The sequence below is a fragment of the Rhinopithecus bieti genome, unplaced genomic scaffold (assembly GCF_001698545.2).
Source record: "Rhinopithecus bieti isolate Rb0 unplaced genomic scaffold, ASM169854v2 scaffold_30957, whole genome shotgun sequence".
Lineage (NCBI taxonomy): Eukaryota > Metazoa > Chordata > Mammalia > Primates > Cercopithecidae > Rhinopithecus > Rhinopithecus bieti.
In genome coordinates, this window is record NW_016813678.1 from 567,184 (window position 1) to 593,952 (window position 26,769).

At 35.4% G+C, this 26,769-nt stretch overlaps 1 long non-coding RNA gene across 1 annotated transcript in view; it reads right to left on the reverse strand.

Annotated features, from left to right (window-relative positions):
- LOC108513190 (uncharacterized) overlaps positions 1-26,769 on the reverse strand; it is a 215,139-nt gene that overhangs the window by 28,108 nt on the left and 160,262 nt on the right. Inside the window, exon 2 of the long non-coding RNA XR_001880808.1 lies at positions 24,529-24,688. This is a non-coding gene — a long non-coding RNA (uncharacterized LOC108513190). The remainder of the gene's footprint in view (positions 1-24,528; positions 24,689-26,769) is intronic.

The window sequence follows — 26,769 nt, forward strand, 5'->3', positions numbered from 1 at the left end:
TAAATATATTATTTATATATTACTAAAATAACTATAAAATGTGTTATTTTGTGTATTATGAATACACAAAATAAAAAGATGCAATTTGTGGCATCAACATAAATTCTGTGTGGGACAACAAAAGAGTAGAGTTTTTTCTATGCAGCTGAAGTTAAGTCATCATTAGTTCAAAATATACTGTTATGTATATTAGATGTTTTATGTAAGCTCTATGGTAAGCACAAAGAAAACATCTACAGAAGATATACAAAAAAATATGAGAAGGAAATCAAAGCATGTCATTACCAAAAAAAAAAAAAAATCAATGAAACACAAAAGAAGACAGAGAGGAAAAGAAGTGCAAAAAAATTATGACAGAGAAGACAATTTGCAAGATATTAATGGTAATACCTCCCCTATCAATAATTATTTTTAATGTAAAGATTAAACTCCCAAATCAAGAAAAACAGAGTGTCTATAATGAGATACCATTTCATACCAGTTAGAATGGCTGTTATCAAGAAGTCCAAAAATAATAGATGCTGGCAAGTTTGCAGATAAAATGGAACACTCATAAACTGCTGGTGGAAATATAAATTAATTCAGCCATTATGGAAAGCAGTTTTGCAATTTCTCAAAGAACTCAAAGCAAAATTCCCATTCAACCCAGTGATGCCATTATTGGGTATATACACAAAGGAATATAAATTATTCTATCATAAAGATGAATACATGTGTATATTTATTGCAGCACTATTCATAATAGAAAAGACATGGAATCAACCTAAATGCGCATCAATGGTAGACTGGATAAAGAAAATGTGGTACATATATACCCTGGAATACTCACAGCCATAAAAAAAAGACAAGAGCAAAAAAAAAAAAAAAAAAGACAAGAGCATATCCTTTGTGGCAACACAGGTAATGCCAGAGACCATTATCCCAAGCAAACTAACACAAGAACAGAAAACCAAATATGCATGTATTCACATATAACTGAGAACTAAACATTGAGTACATATGGATACAAGGAAGGGAACAATAGATACCAGAATCTACCTGAAGGTGGAAGGGGGCAGGTGACTGAGGATTTAAAAACTATCTATCAGATACAATGCCTATTATCTTGCTGTTGAAATAATCTGTACTCCAAACTCCCATGACATGCAATTTACCTACATAATGAACCTGCACATGTTCCCCTGAACCTACAATAAAAGTTAAACAAAAACTAGAAAGAATGTCTAAATTGATACAAAACAGGATCCAACTATATGCTATCTTCAAGAGACACACTTTAGACTTAAGCTTATAGGCTGAAAGTGAAAGGATGGAGAAACATAGTCCAGGCAAATAATAATAAAAGAAAGCCAGGGGTATTTACACTTCTATCAGACAAAGTAGACTTTAAGTTAAAAACTATCACAAGAAGCAAAGAAAAACATTACAAAATAATTTAAAAAGGTCAACTAATCAGGAAAATAAAACAACTATAAATATATGCACCCGACATCAGAACATCTAAGTATATAAAGCATCTAAGTACGTAAACTTTTAACAGAACAGAATGAAGAAACAGACAGTGACACAATAATATCAGAAGATTTTGACACTCACTTTCAATAATAAATAGAACACCTAGACAAAAAATCAACAAGGAAACAGGACTTGAACAACACTATATACCAAATAGACCTGAAAAACATGACAGAACATACTCTCAACAAGAACAGAATACACATTCTGTTCAAGCACACACATGATTTTCTCTGGGATAGAACATGTGTTAAGTAACAAATAAGTTCTTAATGGATGTTAGAAGACTTTTCCAACCACAATGGAATCAAACTGGAAATCAATAATGGGAAATTTTGGAAAATTCAGAAATATATGGAAAATAAAAAACATACTTATGAAAATGAATAGGTCAAAGAAGAAATTAAAAGGGAGCTTAAAAAATATCTTGAGACAAAGAAAAGTTAAAATACAAAACACTACAACTTAAGGTAGCAGCAAAAGTAGTATTAAGAGAGAAATTTGTAGTGGTCTATGTCTAGATTTAATAGGAAGGTCGATCTTAAGTAAACAACCTAATTTTACATCTCAAGAAGATAGAAAAAATAAAACTAAGCCAAAAGTTAGCAGAAGGAAACAAATGATAAAGATTAGAGCAGAGATAAATGAAATAAAGAATAGAAATAAAAATAAATAAATAAAAAAGATCAACAAAATTGACAAACCATTAGCTGGACTAAGAATAAAAGGGAGGAGACTCAAACAAATAAAATAAAAAACTGAAAGAGGAGACATTATAACTGATGCCACAGAAATAAAAAATATGATAAGTATCATTAACATTATTGAGTTGTAGGAGTTCTTAACAGTTTTAGATATTAACCCCTTTATAATACTAAAACAATTATATGCCAACAATTTGGATAACCTAGAAGAAATGGATAAACTCTCAAAAATGTACAACTTATGAAAACTGAGTCATGAAGAAACAGAAAATCTAAACAGATCTATAACTAGTGAGGGGCTCACACCATAATAAAAAACCTTTTGACAAAGAAAAACCCAGGACTAGATGGCTTCATTGAAGAATTCTACCAAACATTTAAAGAAAAATTAATACCAATTATTCTCAATCTCTTCCAGAAAATTAAAGAGATGGAACACTTCCAAACTCATTTATGAGACCAGCATTACCCTAATAACAGAGCCAAACACTACAAGAAATTGAACTGTAGGTCAATATTCCTGATGAATACAGATGCAAAAATCTTCAACAAAATTCTTGTAGACCAAACTCAACAGCACATTAAAAAGATCATACACCATGACCAATTGGGTATTATCCCTAGAACACTAGGATGGCTCAGAATATGAAAATTAATCAATGTGATATACCACAGTAACAGAACAAGGATAAAAATTACACAGTCATCTCAATCGATGTAGAAAAAGCATCTGACAAAACTGAACACCTTTTCAGAACAAAATCACTCAACAAACAAAGACTAGAAGGATTTTACCTCAACATATAAAGGTCATATGTGAAAAATCCACAGCTAACATTATACTCAGTAGTGAAAAACTACCATCTTATCTAAGATCAGGAGCAAGGCAAGGATGCCCACTCTCACCACTTCTATGCAATAACAAAAAAATCTGAAAAGGAAATTAACAACAAAATAATACCACTTTCAACAATCCCACTTTCAATAATCCCAAAAATAAAATACTTAGGAATAAATTTAACCAAGAAAGTGAAAGCCTTGTATGTTGAAAATAATAAAACTTTCAATAAAGAAATTAAAGAAGACACAAATAAGTGGAAAGACATCTGTGTTCATGGATTGGAAGACTTAATATTGTTAAAATTCTCAAACTACCCAAAGCAAGATACAGATTTAATGCAATCCCTATCAAAATCCTAAAAGTATTCACTGTAGAAATTTTTTTAAAAAATCCTAAAATTCATGTGGAACCACTTGGGATGCAGAATAGCCAAAACAATTTTAAGAAGAAATATTGAAGCTGGAGGCCTCATACTTCCTTTCTTCAAAACACACTACAAAGCTATAGTAATTAAAATAATATGGTATTGACATAAAGACAGACATATAGACCAATAGAATTGAATAGTAAGCTTAGAAATTAACCCAAACATATACAAATGATCTTTGACAAGTGTGCCAAAATCACGAAATGGGGAAAGGGTAGTCTCTTCAACAAATGGTGCAAAAAAAAAAAAAAAAAAAAAAAAAAAAAAAAAAAAAAAAAAAAAAAAAAAAAAGTATATGGTCACATTCAAAAGAATGAAATTGGACCCTTGTTTTACACCATACACAAAATTCAACTTAAAATGGATGAAAGACTTAAACATAATACCTGAAAACTATAAATTTCCTAGAAAAGAACATAAGAGAAAAGTCTTGGCAATGAAATCCTATATATGACACCAAAAGTACAAACATCAGAAGCAAAAATAGACAAATGAGACTACATCAAACTAAAAAGCTTCTGCAGAGCAAAGGAAACAATCAATAGATTGGAATAGCAACCAATGAAATGGGAGAAAATCTTGGCATAACCAGATATCTGTAAAGGGGTTAGTATCTAAAACTATCAAGAACTCCTATGACTCAATAATGTTAACAACAACAAATAAACCAATTTTTTTTAATGATCAAAAGACTTAAATAGACATTTCTCCAAGGAAGACATACAAATGGCTAACAAGTATATGTAAAGATAGTGAACAGAGGATACTCTCTTAATCATCAGGGAAGTACAAATCAAAATTACAATGAGACATCACCTCACATTTGTTAGCATAGCAATTATGTTAGAAACAAACAAACAAACAAAACAAAACCTGAAAAATAACAAGTAACAAGTATAGGTGAGAAAATTGGAACCCTTGTCATCGACAGTGGGAATTTAAATGGTGCAGCTGCTGTGGGAAACAGTGTGGAGTTTCCTAAAAAAATTAAAAATAGAATGACTATGGGATCTAGCAATCCAACTTCTTAATATTTATCTAAAAGAATTGAAAACAAGATCTCAAAAAGATATTTGCACTGTCATGTTCGTTGCAGCATTATTATTATAGCTAAGAGGTGAAAGCAACCTAAGTGTCCATCAATGGATGAATTAAGAAAATGTGGTATTCACCAAAAAAAAAGCCCAGGACCAGACAGATTCACAGCTGAGTTATATCAAACATACAAAGAGCAGCTAGTACCATTTATCAGAGGAACCCACCCCCAATATTTCAAAGTAGGTTCTTTCTATTTTCCCTAAGTGTCAGCCAGTGTGAGAAATAAAGATAAAGAATACAAAGAGAGGAATTTTACAGCTGGGCCACTAGGAGTGACATCACATATCAGTAGGTCCATGATGCCCCCTGAGTCACAAAACCAGCAGGTTTTTATTAAGGACTTCAAAAGGAGAGGGGGGTGTATGAACAGGGAGTAGTTCACATGCCTTAAGGGGCAAAAAGCAGAGAAAAGATCACATGCTTCTGAGGAAACAGGGCAAGGACAAAATCAGAAACTCCTGATAAGGGTCTGTGTTCAGTGGTGCACATATTGTCTTGATAAACATCTTAACATAAAACAGGGTTTGAGAGCAGAGAACCGGTCTTGCCTCAGATTTACCGGGGCTGGGGTTTCCCAATCCTAGTAAGCCTGAGGGTACTGCAGGAGACCAGGGTGTATTTCAGTCCTTATCTCAACCGCATAAGACAGACACTCCCAGAGCAGCTGTTTGTAGACCTCCCCCCAGGAATGCATTCCTTTCCCAGGGTCTTAATCATCAATATTCCTTGCTAGGAAAAGAATTCAGCAATATCTCTCCTACTTGCACGTCCATTTATAGGTTCTCTGCAAGAAGAAAATATGACTCTATTCTGCCCGACCCTGCAGTTAGTCAGACCTTATGGTTGTCTTCCCTTGTTTCCTGAAAATTGTTGTTATTCTGTTTTTTTCAAGGTGCACTGATTTCATATTGATCAAACACACATGTGTAACAATCAATTTGTACAACAGTGGTCCTGAGGTGATGTACATTCTTAGCTCACGAAGATAACAGGATTAAGAGATTAAAGTAAAGACAGGCATAAGAAATTACAAGAGTATTATTTGGGAACTGATAAATGTCCATGAAATCTTCACAATTTATGTTCAGAGATTGCAGTAAAGACAGGCATAAGAAATTACAAAAGTATTAATTTGGGGAACTGATAAATGTCCATGAGGTTTTCACAATTTATGTTCCTCTGCCACAGCTCCAGCCAGTCCCTCCATTCAGGGTCCCTGACTTCCCACAACAACCATTCCTTCTGAAACTATTCCAAACAATAGAAAAATAAGCACCACCTAACTCATTTTATGAGGCCAGCATTATCCTGATATCAAAACCTGGCAGAGACACACACACAAAAAGAAAATTTCAGGCCGATATCCCTGATGAACATCGATGCAAAAATCCTCAATAAAATACAGGTAAATAGAATCCAGCAGCACATCGAAAAGCTTATCCACCACAATCGAGTCTGCTTCATCCCTGGGATGCAAGGCTGGTTTAACATAGGCAAATCAATTAACATAAACCATTGCATAAACAGAACCAATGACAAACACCACATGATTATCTCAATAGATGCAGAAAAGGCCTTCAATAAAATTCAATATCCCTTCATGCTAAAAATTCTTGCCGGGCGCGGTGGCTCAAGCCTGTAATCCCAGCACTTTGGGAGGCCGAGACGGGCGGATCACGAGGTCAGGAGATCGAGAACATCCTGGCTAACACAGTGAAACCCCGTCTCTACTAAAAATACAAAAAACTAGCCAGGCGAGGTGGTGGGCGCCTGTAGTCCCAGCTACTCTGGAGGCTGAGGCAGGAGAATGGCGTAAACCTGGGAGGCGGAACTTGCAGTGAGCTGAGATCCGGCCACTGTACTCCAGCCTGGGTGACAGAGCGAGACTCTGTCTCAAAAAAACAAAAAACAAAAAACAAAAAACTCTCAGTAAACTAGCTATTGATGGAACATATCTCAAAATAATAAGAGCTGTCTATGACAAACCCAAAGCCAATATCATACTGAATGGGCAAAAGCTGGAAGGATTGCCTTTGAAAACTGGCACAAGACAAGGATGCCCTCTCTTTCCACTCCTATTCAACATAGTATTGGAAGAGAAAGAAATAAAGAGTATTCAAATAGGAAGAGAGGAAGTCAAATTGTCTCTGTTTGCAGATGACATAATTGTCTATTTAGAAACACCCATCGTCTCAGCCCAAAATCTCCTTAAGCTGATAAGCAACTTCAGCACAGTCTCAGCATACAAAATCAAGGTGCAAAAATCACAAGCATTCCCACATACCAATAATAGACAGAGAGCCAAATCATGAGTGAACTCTCATTCACAATTGCTATAAAGAGAATAAAATACCTAGAAATACAATTTACAAGGGATATGAAGGACCTCTTCAAGGAGAACTACAAAGCACTTCTCAAGGAAATAAGAGAGGCCACAAATAGAAAAACATTCCATGCTTATGGATGGGCAAAATCAATATTATGAAAATGGCCATACTGCCCAAAGTAATTTATAGATTCAGTGCTATCCCCATTAAGCTACCATTGACTTTCTTCACAGAATTAGGAAGAACTGCTTTAAATTTCACATGGAACCAAAAAAGAGCCTGTATAGCCAAGACAATCCGAAAGCAAAAAGAACAAAGCTGGAGGCATCACGCTACCTGACTTCAAACTATACTACAAGGCTACAGTAACCAAAATAGCATGGTACTGGTACCAAAACAGATATATAGACCAGTGGAACAGAATAGAGGCCTCAGAAATAACACCACACATCTACAACCAACTGATCTTTGGAAAACCTGAGAAAAGCAAGCAATGGGGAAACGATTCCCTATTTCATAAATGGTGGTGGGAAAACTGGCTAGCCATATGCAGAAAACCAAAACCAGACCCTTTCCTTACACCTTATAGAAAAAAATAACTCAACGTGGATTAAAGACTTAAACATAAGACCTAAAACCATAAAAACCCTAGAAGAAAACCTAGATAATACCATTCAGGACATGGGCATGGGCAAAGACTTCATGACTAAACACAGAACGCAATGGCAACAAAGGCCAAAGTTGATAAATGGGATATAATTAAACTAAAGAACTTCTGCACAGCAAAAGAAACTATCATTATAGTGAACAGGCATCCTACAGCATGAGAGAAAATTTTTGCAATCTATCCATCTGACAAAGGTCTAACATCCAGAATCTACAAGGAACTTAAACAAATTTACAAGAAAAAAACAAACCACTCCATCAAAAAGTGGGCGAAGGATATGAACAGACACCTCTCAAAAAAAGATATTTATGTGGCCAACAAACATGAAAAAAAGTTCGTTCATCATCACTGGTTATTAGAGAAATGCAAATCAAAACCACAATGAGATACCATCTCATGCCAGTTAGAATGGTGATCATTCAAAAGTCAGGAAACAGATGCTGGAGAGGATGTGGAGAAATAGGAATGCTTTTACACTGTTGGTGGGAGCGTGAATTAGTTCAACCATTGTGGAAGACAGTGTGGTGATTCCTCAAGGATATAGGAATATACCCAGCAATCCCATTACTGGGTATATACTCAAAGGATTATAAATCATTCTACTATAAAGACACATGCACACATATGTTTATTGTGGCACTGTTCACTATAGCAAAGACTTGGAACCAACCAAATGTCCATCAATGATAGACTAGATAAAGAAAATGTGGCACATATACACCACGGAATACTATGCAGCCATTAAAAAGGATGAGTTCATGTCCTTTGCAGGGACATGGATGAAGCTGAAAACCATCATTCTCAGTAAACTAACCCAGGAATGGAAAACCAAACAGTGCATGCTCTCCCTCAAAAGTAGGAGTTGAACAGTGAGAACAAATAGACACAGGGAGGGGAATATCACACGCCGGGGCCTGTCGGAGGGTGGGGGTCTAGGGGAGGGTTAGCATTAGGGAGAAATGCCTAATGTACATGATGGGTTGATGGGTGCAACAAACCACAAAGGCACACGTACACCTGTGTAACAAACCTGCACATTCTGCACATGTATCCCAGAACTTAAAGTATGATAATAATAATAATAAAAAGTTTTCATATGGAAAAGAAAGAGTGTATAGCCTATTTGTGGCTGTGTACACAGTTGATTAAGACAGTATATATGTTTCAGGCACCAGATGGAAAGAGCTGAGGCTGGAAATTTCACAGAAAATTCTCAGATTAAGGGTTTTGTAAGCCATGCTAATGTGGACTTAATTCTGATTGTTACGGTAAGGGACTGTAGAATTTTAAGAAAGAATGTGAAGACTTCTTTCCACTCAGACTTCAAAGCTTGCAGATTTACGACCTTTTCCTCCTCCCAACTGGGGATTAATAGCCTATCTCCCAGACCTTAAATTCGATATCTGTGTCCATAGCCTCTGTGGTTTACACAGTCTTAGCTGCCCCCACAGCCTGACCTGGCTTTGAGTTCTCTTTTTTTGTATTTACCAACTTAGAATTTTCCTTTCACTTGAAACCAGTTTATATATTTTTTAAATTTTATTACATATTATCCTGAACTTTTAGCTATCTGTAGTGGCAGAGCCAAGCCCTTTTTAAAATAGCTTAATTGCCATATTATCATAAAGTTCAATAAAATACAGATATTACTCCTACATCTGTTGTCTTATTCTAAAAAATTAAAAATGGAATCACGTGATATTCAATTCCTTCAACAGAACATAGTACAATGTGACTAATAATACTGTATAGTATTTAAACAACATTGTCCTTTCCCCAATAGTAAAGTGTTCAGAGAAATTACAGAAGAAAGTGAGAGAACTACAGTGATGAGATACTTAATAAATGAGCAAGGAGAAATTACAATGATGCTCAAATACTGCAAAATCTTCAGAGGGCTTTGCATTACAGATGCTCCTCAACTTGTGATGGGGTCATGTCCTGATAAAACCACCCTAAAGACCGCTAAAAGTAAAAAAAAAACAAAAACACAAAAAAAAACAAAAAAGAAATATATATAACTATATATATATACTCATCCTAGCTATATAGTACTATATATATATGTATATATATAGTAGTATATACTAGTATACCTACTAGCTCGAAGCTATTGGGCAAGTCAGGGACCCTCTGTACTAAATATAATTCAGTATGCCTGTGTAGATTCTAGTTGACTCCACAAAGAACTTTAAACCTTATTATTTAACTACATGTTTTGCTGATTATGAAAAAATACAAAGAGAATATCTCTCTATAAAACTTCAAGCAATGAAGAGACAAAATAAAACGCGAACGTTGCCCTTTACTCTTTACTCACCTGTTCCCAGAGATAACTATTTGATGTATGTTTAATTATTTGATGTGTTTTCTCAGACTTTCTAATTATATATAAGCATATATGAATATACATATATGAGTATATATACACATACACACATGTATATCTATATAGGAGGTTAAAATGCTAGAAGTAGCACTGCTGCATTAAAGAATAATCTTACATTTTGAAAGTATTATTGAATCCTTCTAAATATCTCTAGACAAAAACATTTGTGTTAGAAAGAGGTATTTTTTCAAGGAGTAAATTTTACCAGTGACAGCGAGAGAGACTTCTTAGATTATCCTGGAATTGAATGTGACAGATGGTTATTTAATAACTGTCTATATTTGAATAAAAAATTTCCTTATATTAGCATGTGATTGCTGTTATTCAGGGTTTCTTCTCTGATACTATTTAATGGGCACATCCTTGAGGCCAAGCACAGTACTAGGCACTTTATACAGATTATCCCATTTCATTCAACAAAACCATGTGAAGAAGATATCATTATCCTCATTTTACAGAAGAAAATATGTAGTTCAGCTATGGTAAAAACCTTGAAAAAATACATAGCTTTTAAAGAAGTGAATTACTAAGAAATAAAGTTCTGATGAATAACTCTAAAACAACTGCCATAATGTATATATTTCTACCTCAAATTTTTGAGGTCAGAATACATCACTTACAATCAATATCCATTTTATATTGATTTGATTTTGATCAAAAGTCATAGCTGTAGCTCAAAACAGTGTAAACAGAGCTATCTAATCATTTTGGGTATTTTTGAGAAAGGAAAAGTTTAGAAAACAATGTTTGAAAATCATGAAGTAATTATAATGGCTGCATCCCACGAACTTTGCATACAACATAGCTATTCTTGCAATAGTCATACATGAAAATTATTTTATCCCCATTTAGAGATGAAGAGATTGAAATGCAGGGAGATGAGGTTAATTGTCAAAAGTCAAGTGTCTAGTAAATTGTAAGGCTGGAATCCAAAGCCACTTCTGTCTACAGTGAGAGATTACAGATTACAAGCCAAAATATCTGCAAAACTAGAGACAAAATACATCTGCGAATCAAGTAGATGTAATGCAATAGATAGTAACAGTGTCTATGGATTAATGTCTCGTGTATGAGTAGGCCTGTGTGATCTGCTCATTTATATCACTGGTTTAGACTTTTTAAAAGAATAAGTGAAAGAATGAATGGTAACCAAGTGACTCCCAGTTGAAGATGGCATATTGAGCATACAGATTTTCCTTCACTCATTCAAAATTTCTCTAAAATAATAAAATAGAGCTTACTAAATGAAACCTAAGTCAAAGGGGACTAGAAATGATATAAGATTAATAAAATGTAGAAAGCTCAAAAACTGAATAAGTGATAACTGACATTATAAGACAGAAAACAGAATCTTAAGACGATAGCTGAGAAAACTAAGAAGAAACCAGTTACACCATAGTACCCAAACAACTTGGTAAAATGGCATTAGGTATCTGTGAAAGTGCATTGAAGGTAAGGCTGCAAAGAGACTTGTTTGAAAATTTAAGAAACAGTTTTACCTTCTAGAGCCTCTCCCTCACCCTATGTAACTGCCCTTCTCCCATTTTACCTTAATACAGGATGTTTTTCCTCTGCAGAAGATAAAGTAGACAGCTCTGTGGGATACTAAGAAATGATGAGATTTAGGAATTTTTACAGGGAAGGGGAGAATTCAAGGAAAGTTTTAATATTCAGTGTTGAAGTCCCAGTTTTCTTCTGCTGCTTGATTTCCAGAATACTAGCAACAGATTACTGCCTCCCAAACATAAGATTGTAGAGTTATTATCCAGGGAATTTGATCAGCTCAAGAGAAAAGTCCCGTTAATGATATCCAGGCTTCCCTCAGTGAAATACCTCAGCCAGAACACATGAAGAGTGAAGCACACGGGAGAATTAAGTTTCTAATCAATTGATTTGTGTCATAATCTTTACTATTTAAGCGCAGTTGATGATTGTCAACATTTGAATAAATCTGCTAGCGCAAAACTCATAAATATTACAAAGGAGACAGAATAAAAACAAATTGAAGATCCAGAGTCTATAGAGAGACTTGAGAGTTTAAAATAAGAGAATTATTACTCCCATTAGCAATATGAGAAAATGCAGCATTTATGAAACAAGAATAGGGTCGTATCAAATAGAACATGGATGAATAGATGGTTTCTACCTTAAAAGAATCCAAAAAACAAAATAATTTTTCTGAAACTAAAATATATTACTGTTACAATTTAAACTCCAGTATAAGGAATGAAAAATAAGGATGGGGGTGGAAGACTCCAGGAAGTAGAAAGGTAAAATAAACAGAAATTTTAAAAGAGATAATTGATAATTAGAATAGTGATGCAGGAATTTCAACATTTGAAAACAAAATATCAGCAAAGACAGAACAGAGAAATGAGAGGAAAAAGTCACATAATAATAATCTAAGATAATATCACAAAATTGAAAGGGCCCAATAAGTGCTCAGCACAGTCCTGATGTTGAACTCCACCAAAGCACACCATTGTGGAATTCAGAACATCATGGATAAAAAGAAGATTCTGTATGCATCCAGAAAGAAAACAAAATAAATTACTTAAGAAGGATCCAGAATCAGAATGGCTTTCGACTTCTCAGCAGCAACACCAGAAACTAGACGTCAATGGAGGAAAGTTGTCAAAATTCTGAGTGACGATAATACCAATCTAGAATTCTAAACTCAACCAAATTATTGATTTATTAAATGTGACAATATGAAGATATTTTCAAACTTGAAACATCTAAAATAATACATCACTCACATATACCTTCTCAAGAAATGATTGAGAAGATGTCTTTCACCAAAATAAGAGAATAAATCCATATAAAGGGAGAGAATCTAGAAAACAGTGGATCCACTCAAGAGGGAAGCAAATGGAATTCTCAGTATAATGGTCAAGGGAAAGAACATGATGACAGCTATGGACCAGGCCTTGAGAGAAACTAGTCCAGATTACAGCAGATCAAAAAACTCTAGAAGACTAGGTACATGTATGATATATCAATTTAAAGACAAAGAAGTTAGCATGCAAGAAAGGCTTAAGAAGAAATATAGCCACAAGAAAGAACTGTTAAAACACTTGATATTTAAACATTTAAAAAGGAGATACAGGTAACTTGTGAGAGTTTAAAAATGAATTCATAATAAATATATAGAAAACTAAATGATAGAAAAAAATGAGAAAAATTTATAATTCTAGGGAAAATAAAATGCTATGCAAATGGTGAAGAATAATCATTTATCCTATATAGCTCATTAGTAAATAGCATTATACATATATATGCTATTTTTAATAATGTGAATACTTATCACCTATTTAACCAAAATTATGATATAATTATATTGAGAGGCTAGGGAAACAAAAAATGAATGAGAAAGAGGTAGAGTGACAGAAGTTAAATGTTAATTTTCCATAGTAGAAAGTCAATATGTATTGCTTAAAATTAAAAAACAAAACTAACACTAAGCATATTATTTAAAGGAACAGAGGTAAGTAATAAAGGAAATAGCTAAAAGAGAATAAAGTAGTTGCTTGCAGGAAAGAAAACTGGGGTTGGGAGAGGTAGGCACTTTATTGCTATTCCATAAAAATAATACAAACCTACTGAACTATTTGCCCATGTTACTTTGATGTAGAAAAAAAGAAAAATAAATTGTGGTAAAAATAACAGGGCACTCATAATCTTGAATAAATGAATTTGATTAATAGATAGTTTCCATCCTAATTTGATAAAAATATTTGTGGGCAGCAGTGTCAAGCTTTGGCCCAGTTGAAAAAATAAAATAACATAAATTAATTAAATAAGATGGAACTTCCTAAAAAAGAAAATAAAGAGGAAGGTTTCTTTATCTTCTACTAGAGCAGTGGTTTGTTCTGATTTTTTTCTTTTTTTTAGGAAACACAGCTTTACTGGCCGAGGACTGCCTTTCCTGTGGAAGGAAAAGTTATGCTAAGCCGTGTGCTAAAGTCAAAGAGCTGCAGAGCCACGCCTGCTGTTTTCAATTAGCATGCCAGTCCCAATGGCATGTCCGGCAGACGGTGTTTTATTAAGGGTTGGTCATCTCCTCCTCCAAGCCACGTGAACAGCCTGCGGTTCTACATGCTTCCCTTGACCTTCCAGTCCCTCTGGAGTTGTGTGACCGCCGGAAGCCGAAGCCACAGCTGTCTGCCACTTGACTCCCAAAGCTCAGTGTGATCAGCAATCTTCCCTTGGGACAGAGAAGGAAAGCATGTTGATGGAAAGAAATGTCTCTTCCTGAAATAAAATAGTTTCTTTTCCTCGAGCATGTTTGAGAACGTAAATGAAGGTGATGAGCATACAGAGATGTGGAAGGTGGTCATGTAATAATGCTCAGCAGGAATCAGGTGGGAAGTTCTGGTCCTCTCAGCTAAGGGACCGGTTCTGGGCTAAAGGACAGTGGCTTTTTACGAATTAGGATGGCAATCATACCGAAAAGCTTGGCATATATGACTCTGGAGAAGAGTGAGCAGACCTGGAATTTAGCCTAAAGAAGAGAAGGTTGAGGGTGATTTAAAGAGGAACTCTGGAGCAGGAAATGTCATTATATTAGGAATGAGGACCAGATGTTCTCAATCTCGTCAGAGCACAAAGTCGAGACAAAGAATAACTTTATAGAATAAAGCAGAACTTCATGATCGTTGTTAAACAGTGGAATGGGGTGTTCGTGGAGGCTGTGGAATTCTCCATAAAAAGAATTCCTTTGTCTCATATGAGCATTTGTATGTAGGTTTGCCTTAAGCATTAAAGATTAATGAAACAATCTCTAGGGGTTCCCTTCATGAGTGTTATTTGTATGACAACAGTCTTTCAGATAAATAAGGAAAAAAGGGCCCTTGGAAATCCTACTGATAGTAATCCCTGGATCACACAGCTATAGGGGCCTGAATGAACAGTACAAACACGTTTTCTTGTTTTTTCCTTCTATTCTCTTTCCAGTTTCCTGTACATGTTTATAAACATGTTGATTACACTGATCAGAGTAACAGAGGGACAACAATCCCTCAATTGCATCTTTTCACCACTTTGTTCATTATTGTGTTGGAGACAGAAAAGTTTATTACTTAAGACAAATACAACTTAATGTCTTAGGCCTTCTTTGCAATGAAATGAAGTTTTGTTTTGACGCTTTTAAGATATTCAGTGAGATGACAGGAGTAATTTACAGGTTTGAATAAAACATTCCTTTTATTTTCTTAAATGGTATGGCAGTAACATATAAATGTATGGTCAATTCTTCCATTTGATCTAACACTTACTTGATATGTAATTTTACTTTAAGTCTTGCAAAATATCCATTCACCTTTAAGACGGAAATATCCACAAGACCCACAAGACTCGGACATGTCATCTCACAGAAATTTTAACAAACAAACCAATAATGTATTGGTGACTGTAATTCACTGTAATCTGTAGTTAGAATAAGTAATTTTCAATTTATATTTCCTATGCTTCAAATCAAAGCTAACATTTTAATTAGTAAAATGACCATAAAAAAGAGGCTGATAGCTAATTACTACTAATTACTACACTGTTAGCTGATTAACGAGTTCAGTTAGTAAGATAGGTATGAATTTTGATTAAACTCATCCATGTATCTTTCAATGAACTAAATTACAATTCTGTTTATTAACCTGCTGCAATTTTGGTGAAGTTTTTATATTATTTAACAAAGAAATGGTATTCAAAGGAAAGGAAAACTGCAAATATATAAACTAAATTGATATATATATATACAAATAATATAGAGCTATCTTCTCTTTGCGTAATGACAAAAGTTAATACGATGACATTTTTCTTGCACCCATCAACACAGAATCACTGCACTTACTTACCAAATAATTTTTTAAGAAATAAATAAGCAAAATTTCTAGGAATGAAAGGGTCTTGAAATCTATATTTTATCCATCCCTCTGCTTCTAGTCAAGGTTGAATTTAAAGCTGTCTCATAAGATGGCTGGCTCTTAAATCAACTAGCAAGCAGGAAAAGGAACGAGAAGTTATAGGAAGGAGTGTGAACAGCCAATATCACCATATTTGTGTCACAGTACCACCAGGGTTAAAGAATCTTAGGTGCCAATAACTTGTTACTCAGAGTATCAGAAGCTGTGCTGCCCCCAAACTACATAAGCAGTCCCAGAAGCCAGAAGAAGTGATAGCACCTTGAGAGTTCTTTTAAGGAATACAGAAGTAAGTGTTTGCTGTGGAAGGGGTTCAAATATTTTAGGTATATTAATTGATAATTTTATATCCCTAAATCTTAAAGAAATATGTAGTGTTCTATTTTTATTAGGCTGCTAATAATCCATAGTTGGGATTGTTATTTTGGCACCAGGTGGTTATGTCTACCTTCAAACTTTATCAACCTAAAGAGTAATGAGACCAAAATTTCTGTAGTTCAATTACTACAGTAACCCAGAATTATCTCTATATGATTGGAATTAATATTTGTACCATAAACTGTCTTTTTGTGCATCCCACTGTAGAAAATATGGTGTAATAGAGTACTATATCATAGGGGAAAAAACTTCACTACAAAAAACCTTGGTGGTTTGATGACAAACTAGGGTGTAATGAGAAGAACGGATGTAAGTGAGGAAAGGTGGAGGAAAAAGTATGACTGCAAAGTTCCTGGCTTGAGAGGCAGATAGACGTAGTGCCCCAGCTGCTGCCCAACATTAGAATGGAAAGGCAGTCTGAGGGAGAAGAAATGAGTTTTGTTTAAAACTGTTGTATTTTAGTCACTTACATGGCTTCTTCAAAAAGAAAAAAAAGTTCTAGGAAATACAAAATTAGGATTGAACCACAAGTGAGAGGAGAACATGTAATCCAAAATGTAGTGTGTGCAAAGCATTGGATTGGAGTAGAAGCTTTCTGAGGCAATGCACACTGGGAGGTTGGACAAAGAGTCATAAGCAGATTGTTGGAAAAACAAGAGTTGAAAGAAATTGAAAAGATAAGGAAGCACAGCAATGTAGAAGCTTTATTTCTGTATCATTTTCTGTATTTTTATATTTATGTGATTCTCCATGAAACCTTTCTTTAAAATTATTTTGTAAAGGAAGATTGCACAAAATTATATGCTATTTGATAATATAATACTACAAATTTATAAGGACATATAAAATCTTAAGAGGCTATTATGCCCTCTTTATGAAAATATCATAGAAAAAGAGTTCAAGAAAGAGGTGGTCTAAACTATTAAGAAATATCTGTTTGTAATTAACCCATATGAAATCAGAACTAATTCATAGTAGATGAACTCAAAAAAAGTACCTACATGATTTTTTTAATGTTTTACCATAAGAAATATAGCTAAAATAGAGACAGAATTAGTCATACATTTTATCAAATATGTGAATTTTATTAAAAGTGTCCACTGACTCGGCTTTAATTCAAGAAGAAAACAATTCCATGGCAAACTTAATTTAGGCCTGGGTTATTTCCTTTTTTTTTTTTTTTTTTTTTTTGCTTTCCTCTTTTAAACCTTTCCTATTCAGTTTCTAAGTTTCCCAGACTTCCCAGACAGGTACAACTTTGTAATCCTTTCAGTATATCTACATAATATCTACATAATCTCATTTGTTTGACAACTTTGAATCGTTTGTCAGTATTTGAAATACACTTTAAGCTGCTTTAAAATAAATGGAAACAGAAAAAATTTGACTATAAAAAATGCAATATGATAAAACTTTTCTTGAGTATAATTTAATAATATTGATCATGTTCTCGGTGACTTTTAAACCATTCGACAGTTCAAAGGTGAATTTCTGGCTGACAAGACTCAGTTATATTCTGAGGGGAACCATGTGCTGCTTGGTAGTTTCTAAGACTTTTTACCTTAAAATCAGTTAAAGTTGGATCTTTATGGGGTTCTGTTTTCTTGGGACTCAAATACAAATCCATATTTACATTTTTGTTTTTGTTTTCGAGACAGACGCTCACTCTGTCATCCAGGTTAGAGGGCAGTTGTGCTATCTCTGTAGCCTTGAATCCTGGGCTCAAGGACCTTTTCCTCTTGACTCCTGAGTAGCTGGGACTACAGGCACACACCACCAAACCCAGCTATTTTCTTCTTCTTCTTCTTCTTCTTCTTCTTCTTCTTCTTCTTCTTATTATTATTATTATTATTATTATTACTTGTTGGACAGACAAGGTCTCACTATGTCACCCAGTCTTGGTCTTGAACTCCTGGGCTCAACCAATCCTCCTGTTTTGGCCTCCCAAGGTGCTGGGATTATAGGCGTGAGCTACCGCATTTGGCCCTATTGGACTGTTTTGAACCTTTTCCTGGGCGTGTTTTGTGGTATTAAAATACTATTATATACAGAATTAACCAAAAAAGCTTCCTATAGTATACCATATTTCACAAATCCCCAAACAGTTTTAATATACTCAAAATTAGCATTGAATTTTTCACATGATTCATGTGTAATTTTATTAGTGGCCTCATTTGGTAACACCTCCATAATGGTGGACACAGAATTTGTCTCCATGCTTAAGGGATAATTTTGGAAGTTGGAGTCAATTTCATTATCTGGGGGCTGATTAATGCTAATGGTGAAGACAAACAGTGAGACAACACATTTGGGAACTTTTAAGATTTTTCCTAATTACCCAAAAGTCGACCAAAAAAAAAAAAAAAAAAAAAAAAAAAAAAAAAAAAAAAAAGAGCAAGAGAGAGATTTAATGCCTGAAACTAAAAGTAACCAGAGGACACTACTTTGTGTAACAAAGTACTCCCTACTCTCAACTATTGACTGTAACAGTCCTCCCTATTGGGAGGTGAGGGGATGGCTCTCCAGCATTCTTAATGTTGCCTTCTATGTGGAGGAATCCCACCAGTGTGATGTTCTTAGCCTCTCTCTACTCCTTCATTTATTTCTCTTCAAAAAGACATAGCATTCAATCTGATGGGTAAATCTAAAAGAAACCAGATACATATAAACTAGTCTATTTCTATCCCCATTTATTTTGGGGAGAAGGCATTTGGCAGTCCGGTACTTTTTGTAACTGGGTAGGTAAGTTTATCTAGTTCTGAGGATCAGTATTTGGAAGCTCACTTGCCCATACATTTAAACTATATTCTATTTTATTAGCTTCATTGGGAATTATATTGTTTTCTATCTGACTTACTTTGTTGTCCTACTTCTCAGTTAGTTCATAAGCCAAACAGAATAGAGAGGTGTTGAGAACTGAGCCCGTTAAACATCAACACTCCTCTCCTGGCTAACAGTCTCTTGTTCATGTTTTCGTACAACAAATATTGATGAAGCCTTTGCTACATATTGGATCCTGCACTCGGTGCTGTAGGTGGTGAGAAGGTGAAGTCAGTCCCAGCTTTAATCTAATCCTGGCTTAGGTCTATCTTCTGAGAATGAATTATAGGGTCAGCTCTCAATCCAGACAAAGCCATTATGTTGGCTGTGAAACTGGAGGAATTAAGTGAGGAAAGGAAGGGAGCATGGACTTTAATTTTGCCTTGCACAGCTCCTACTCCAATAATTGACAAAAGATAAATTTATTAAATGTAAACAGGTCAGACTAACAGAAAATCTTTTTGTTCATGATTTATGAAAGTTTATTTGAAATTTAAGGTCTTTGTGAACTAAAATTATATTATTTTTACATTTTTTAATGATGCCTACAGAATCATACTTTTGTTCCCAAATGTTTAATATTGCCTAAATAAATGCTTTGATCAAATCCATTGGACTATTTTTGCTTTAATGGTGATTTGGGTTGTCTATGAACTCCTTCCTCTTCCGTCTTGTTTCCTTTATCCCAGTGATAGAAAATTGAAACAAGCTTTCAACTTTGTTTAACAAGTAGAAACAAGTTTGCTACTTGTTTCTTAGTCTACTCACTATGTAATTAATAACTGACCAGATTATGAATCCTTACTTCTTTATGACTCTGTCTCCTAAATGTGTTGTTTCTGCCTCTTCACTGAGCTTTCCTAAACAGCCTTACAAAATTTAGGGGAAAAAATAAAGGGAACATGGATGAATCTTGGGACTCTCTTAACAGTAGGCCTAGAATAGTACAGAAATAACATCTTTGCAGAATGTGTTGTTAAACAGCTGGGGAAAAGGGATGGAGGCTTTCCCAAAACCCAAACAATGTTTCTTCCACCTGGAACCCATACCATTATTTTGCCTGAGAGACCAACCTGTTCCAAATTCCTCTTTCATTCCAATCTACTGCCAGGCCAAGGTCTACCCAAACCTGTCTGTCACCCATAATGAGCTGGATAATGTCAGTGGACTGGGATGAATTTCTGTTTTCTCAAAGATACTCCGTTCCAAGAAATATAAGACCTTTTTTAAACTATGTGAACAGTAAACGTATGTACTGTTTATAGAGCATGCCAAAATAGTTTAAAAATGATACTATGGAAAATTATTAACCAAGCACTTTGCAACTTTTCAAGATAGAATTTAAATGCAGTTTCAAGCACTCTCATTTAAAACATTTTTTATCTGTTTGTGACGGTGACTGATTTTGACTCTGCTAGGAAAATCTCAGGATGGAAATTTCCTGAGCTGACAGTAGGTCATGCTGAATTAGAGACATCACTCATGTGGGGGGAGGGGGTAGCAGTTAAAGAATGTAACTGAATTTATTTCTCATTAGTTATATATTCATAAAAGCATTGAAGAGTAACTTTCTAATTTCCCAGTTTTAAAAACAATGGATCAGTTTTTCCATTCAGCTTCTCCTAATATGATGGTGGCAAAGAGATACTCAAAGGAAGCTTCAACTCACATCATGTTTCAGAACTTTTTTCCTAAGAATGTTGTTCTTTTCTTTTCTTCCCCAAGTCCCAATTATCTTTTCCATGACATATGATTGTGATATCAAAAGCAGATATACTGTACTCTACAAATGGACCATTTCTAAAATCATTTAGAAAATGATTTGTACACATTTTATTAATTAAGAGGCACACAGAATTTCACTGGAAATTCTGACTCAGGCAGGCTAAAATATACAGCCCATCTGTGCTTACCTTTATCTACCAGTGTATTCTTAGTTAAGAAAATTAGACTGTTCCTTTGCTACCAGATATTTTTATTTACTACTCACATTAGTGGGCACCCTAAAAACTGAAATTTTAATATGGAGATAACAATTAATTCAATCCAGTGCTTGAGAGGAGGCCAGGAATTGAAGGCAAAAGGAACTTTGATTCTTTTTAATAACTTTCATTCCTCTCTTAGCTGTTAAAAAGAGGAGTTCTCTCTTGTGCTCCTTTCCTGACATCATCTTCAACTTTGTTTGCTCTTATCCTTTCTTTTGAAAATTTCCCCCAATTCAACGTAACTGTATTGATCAGCTATAGCTACTATGATACTACATAACAAACCACTCAAAAGTTCAGTGCACTGGAACCACAAGTGTTTATTTCGTCTTCTACAGGTCTGTGGTTTGTTTGGGATGGTTCTGCTGCAGGCTATGAGTTGACTGTGCTTCATCCCAGGCTTCAGATTAACTACAAATGGGCCTTGTATGTCTCCACATACCCCTAGACCAGGAGCTATCCAAGTCATGTTCTCTTCACAGTGGTTCACAGAAGACCAAGGAGGCAAGCAAAAACCTAGGATGTCTTTTAAGATCTTGGCTCAGAATTCCATATTCATTGGCCAAAAACTTCATGTGGCCAAACCCAACATCCTTGGAATAGAGAAATCTCCACTCATGGTCACGCACTACCAGACGCATGGCAGGAGGGAGAATTGAGAAAAATTACTGAATCTATAGTGACCAATGGAAGGTAAAATATTCCATTGTTTCTGGACTCCACCTCAGGCTGCACATTAAATGTGATGTGACTTGCCACGAGTGTTATGTTATACAATAGGTTACATTAAAAATAAATGTTGTATTTAAGAAAATGTTGTATTTTAGAAAATGATTTGCACACATTTTATCAACCTCATGTAATAATGCCAATTACAAATGAACACATAGGATTTCATAGCCATTCATACAGATAGGCCAGCATTCTCAGAAACATTTGTCTTTCTCTTGTATTCATCAAACATAATTATACTTTCCAAACCCCAGTACATCCTTGGATATTGCAGTGATTTTCCTTTATTCTCTCTAACTCTTATTCCATGGTTTAGGCATGGAATAAGGAAAGTTATACAAAAAGTTACCTAAAAAAATTAGAAATTAGAAAAGGAAAATGTAACAAAAAGTGAGTGCTAAGTAAATGGGATGAAACAGCTCTGATAATACTCATTGTGAGTCTATGCAGATCAAATAGACTAGAATCTGAGGTCTCTATTCAGTCCCAAGTGAGCCTTAAAAGACATTACAAGGAAACGAATGGGTTCATCACAATTAATTCCTACTATCATCTTAAACCTGGAATTTAAGATATGTCACCAAAACTGGTGATGATAAAGTCTCACTAACTAGTCAGGAGCCAACTCTAGTGACTGAAACAGTAATCTGATACGTATTCTGTGCCTGCAAAATAAGTAAGCACTCATAAATGTTTAACATTATTATTCCTTTTATTATTGTATATGAGTTACTGTGCTACATGCTACAGATAAAGTGGGGGGCAAAACACAAATGGGTGCACTTCTGCAAATTGTCCAGTGGCTAAATTCAAAATTTGGTCTTAAGACTATCAGGTAGCCAGGCGCGGTGGCTCAAGCCTGTAATCCCAGCACTTTGGGAGGCCGAGACGGGCGGATCACGAGGTCAGGAGATCGAGACCATCCTGGCTAACACGGTGAAACCCCGTCTCTACTAAAATACAAAAAAATTAGCCGGGCGAGGTGGCGGGCACCTGTGGTCCCAGCTACTCGGGAGGCTGAGGCAGGAGAATGGCATGAACCCGGGAGGCGGAGGTTGCAGTGAGCTGAGATCTGGCCACTGCACTCCAGCCTGGGCGACAGAGCAAGACTCTGTCTCAAAAAAAAAAAAAGACTATCAGGTAGACCTATACACAATGAATCTTGTTTAAGAGTAGTTTTTGTGAAAATTACTTAATGTTTTTATTTCCCTGTATATTCAATTTGAATTAACAACGGACTATGGCTACAATGGAAAATTGTTTTACTGATAGGTTAATTAATAGAGATATATTTCCCAAATAGGTTAATTAATAGAGATATATTTTCCTAAAAAAGGAAGGCAATCACCCCACTTTGCTCTTGACAAGTCAGTAAACATATGGAGAACTATATTAAGTTTATGTTACCAAGTATTAACATTTTCAGAAAGTTAATGAACAATTGAACTATTCACAGAAGAGGGCACCCAAAAGGGTAATTTATCTGGAAATATTTTTATAAGGAAAAGATGAAGGGGCAAGTGACTTTAATCTTAAAGAAGAAAGAGCAAATAACTTTTGTAATAACTTTCGTTAATAAGTGGTTTAAAAGGTTACTGTGGTTCCGGCTTTGGTGGCTCAAGCCTGTATCCCAGCACTTTGGGAGCCGAGACGGGCGGATCACGAGGCTCAGAAGATCGAGACATCCTGCGGGCCTAACATGGCTGAAACCCGCGTCTCTACTAAAAAATACAAAAAACTAGCCAGTCGAGGCTGGCAGCCGCCTGTAGTTCCCAGTTACTCGCGGAGGGCTGAGGCCGGAGAATTTGCGCGTCAAACCCGGGGAGGGCGGGAGCTTGCTCAGGGTTGGCTGAGATCGGGCCACTGCCACTCAAGCCTGGGCCTGACAGGAGCGCAGACTCCGCCTCTCAAAATAAAAAAATAAATAAATAAATAAAAGGTTACTGTGGTCAATATATTATTTTGTTATCATAGAGGTCAAAACTTGCAGTAAAGACAGAACTGATTGTGTTTAGTATAGCTGTAACTATGATTGTCATATTTAAATGAGAAAATAGATGCCTATATAACTTGATATATTTTTTTCCTAGAAATATTCAGGAAATGCTCAATGGTATGAAGAGTTATTTAAAATTTTATTGTTTCAGGCTACAATTCTATGCTACTAGTTTTCCAAAGGAACATGCATATATCCTGACCCACTCATTTATTCATTTGTTTAGTTTTTAATTCAACAAATATTCTTTGAAAATTTACTACATTTTGTGCAATGACCTTAGCATCAGGAATATAGCAGTAAAGAAGAAAAACAAAATCATTGTTCTCATGAGCCCTAAGTTCAAGTAAGTAAAAAATTTGTAAATAAATAATCTCATATTATTATAAATTCTATTAAGAACATGTATTTAAAATTGTTTTAAGAATGTCAAAAATGCATGTTTTGTGTGTGCTCGCTCCCCATACCAACTCTATCACTTTCAGTCTCTTTTCATTTTCATGCTGAGATCTAAATGTTTAAGTCACGATATGGTGTGGCAGAGGAAGGACTGTAATACACATTAGACAGATCTGGCTTCATCTTTGGCACGGCTATTTACTAGCTATGTGAGCTTAAGCAATTTACTAAGCAACTTATCTTTGACCCTCACTTTCCTTATTTATAAAATGCAGGGAAATGCTGATAGCATTTGTACAAGGATAAAATGAGATGACATGTGAGATAGTTACCTTTTTGGTGGTTCTTTATTGGCAGCTCCCACCATCACCACTCTTCTCCACAGATCTATGTATTCTCTTCCCCTGCCTTACTTGAGGCTGATCTTCAGGGACTGCATCTCCTGGTTTCCCTTGTTGATTGGTTCCCAGTTCAGTTCAGCGATTGGAAGCACTGGCAGGAGATTGGAGAATACCAAAAAGAGAGGTAAGAGTATTTCTTCCCTTTTGTTTCTATGAGTTGGCAGGTATATTTAGCACTAGCCGCATCCCTCCAAAACTAATGCTTCAACCAGGTGGCCCATATTTTTAATAATCCTAGCTCCCTCTGTGCTTGAGTAACTTCATTTCCTCCCTGACCTTTCTGTCCTTGGAGTAATGTTTTCTTACTGGTGTGAGTCCATGGATGCCTCACTATCCCTTCACCCCCCACACACATCCATAAGTAGTCCTTCATTAAATTCTCTGCATTTGAACCATCTGGGAAGAATCGTTGCCTGTAGGGATTCTGACTAATACAGTATTTACTACCAGGAATAGCCACGTAAAGTAGCTCCTTAATAAGGTATTCAGAAGCTGGTTTGTTAAATGTTGGATGAAGGCATTATCTTCCTGAAGGAAAATAGGAGATAGGTAAAGGCTTGCTGTGGTATCACAATTACTCGGATTATTGCCAGCACTGGCATAGGATGGAGGATCAGGTATCCAATTCCTGTTGCATTTTATTTCTATGTCAATAATGGTAATTATAAAAAATATGGGCTGGCTACCTACTTATGACTATGCAGGGAGCTCAAACAAACAAACAAACACACAAAAAACAAAGTGCACAGCAACTTAAATTTCAAACACAAAGCACTAGTGGAGAACTAGACAGCTCCTATAACGAATCTTAAAAGAATCCCTTATATCTCGTAACTGCAGGACAGACATGCCTGAAGACTGGGCCCCAGTGTATAATTGTGTAAGTAGCAGAATTGCTGCATTTTATAAATGTACATCATTACCAAAGCACTTATGATAAGTTTAGGGCATTGGTTAAGAAGTTGCACTGTGAGACTGGGGATAAGGATATTTGGATAGGATAGACCCATTTGAATGTGTAAACTTTGATTTTCCAAATCACCTCAAGATTATTTTGCAAAAAGAAGGAACCTTTCTTTCCTGGTATTAGAAAAATAAACTTCCTGTGTAGAAAGACCTTTCAATGACCTAATCTGCACTTCTGACTCACAAAGGGATGCCAGTTCTTCTCAAAAGCCACCCCCCCCACACACACTATCTCTCATTGCTTCTGTACCCATAACTAGAGTTATATCTCAGCAGCCCTCAGGTATAGAATTGATAACCCTGTTTCATAAAGAGACAATATATATCATAAGACTTAAAAGATCTTTTAAAACTGAATCATCATGAACCTTATAAACTGTGTAGGGATGGTTTCTAAGAGTGTTATACTGAAGAAGACAAAATATAATGGTGAATTGAGCCAATTCATCAATAGATAACATATGCACTTACCCAGTATTTTGAATTAGTGTGCCAGCCAAGGCAACTGTAAGCACCTCTAGTAGTTGTCTTTGTTGGCTACTGAAGCCTGGATTTAATGAAAAACAACATTTCATGATATTAATCTGCCAGAACTTTCTTGATCTAATTTGAAGAAAAAAAAACCAAAAAACAAAAAACAAGACCTTAAAGAATTAAAGTCTTGAGGCTGATTTATTATATGCAATGTATACACCTTCCTTGTCTGTCCATCAAGATATCCAGAGAACACTGTACCTTTTTCTGTGAAGGCATTAAAAAATTAATACTCTTTCCATCAAAGCAAATAAGAAAATTCACAAAGAGAATAGCATCTTCAGAAAGTTTTGAAGTGGCTCTTTGACAAACTGAAAATAAAGGTGGGGGATGCTGCCATTGTATTAGGATCTTTCATTTCTTGTTTATGAGAGAAGAAATCTCTCATTTAAATGAGAATAATGGAATCCTGGGGTAGGAAAGGCCATGTGGTAGTTCTTAACCTTCAGAGAAAAGGTGGTTGCAATTACCATAATCAGTCACAGAGATGGGGTGGCAATCAGTGTTTTGACCTGCAGGAATCTGTGGCGGTGGCTAATGACAATGTTCCCTGTAATAAAGTGGATGGGTGGTTGATGAGGTATTACTTGATCTACATAATTGCAAAAAGTGTATGTTTTCTAAACAGAAATCTGGTTTGAGTTGCCAAAGAGACGGGGGGGGGGGGGGGGG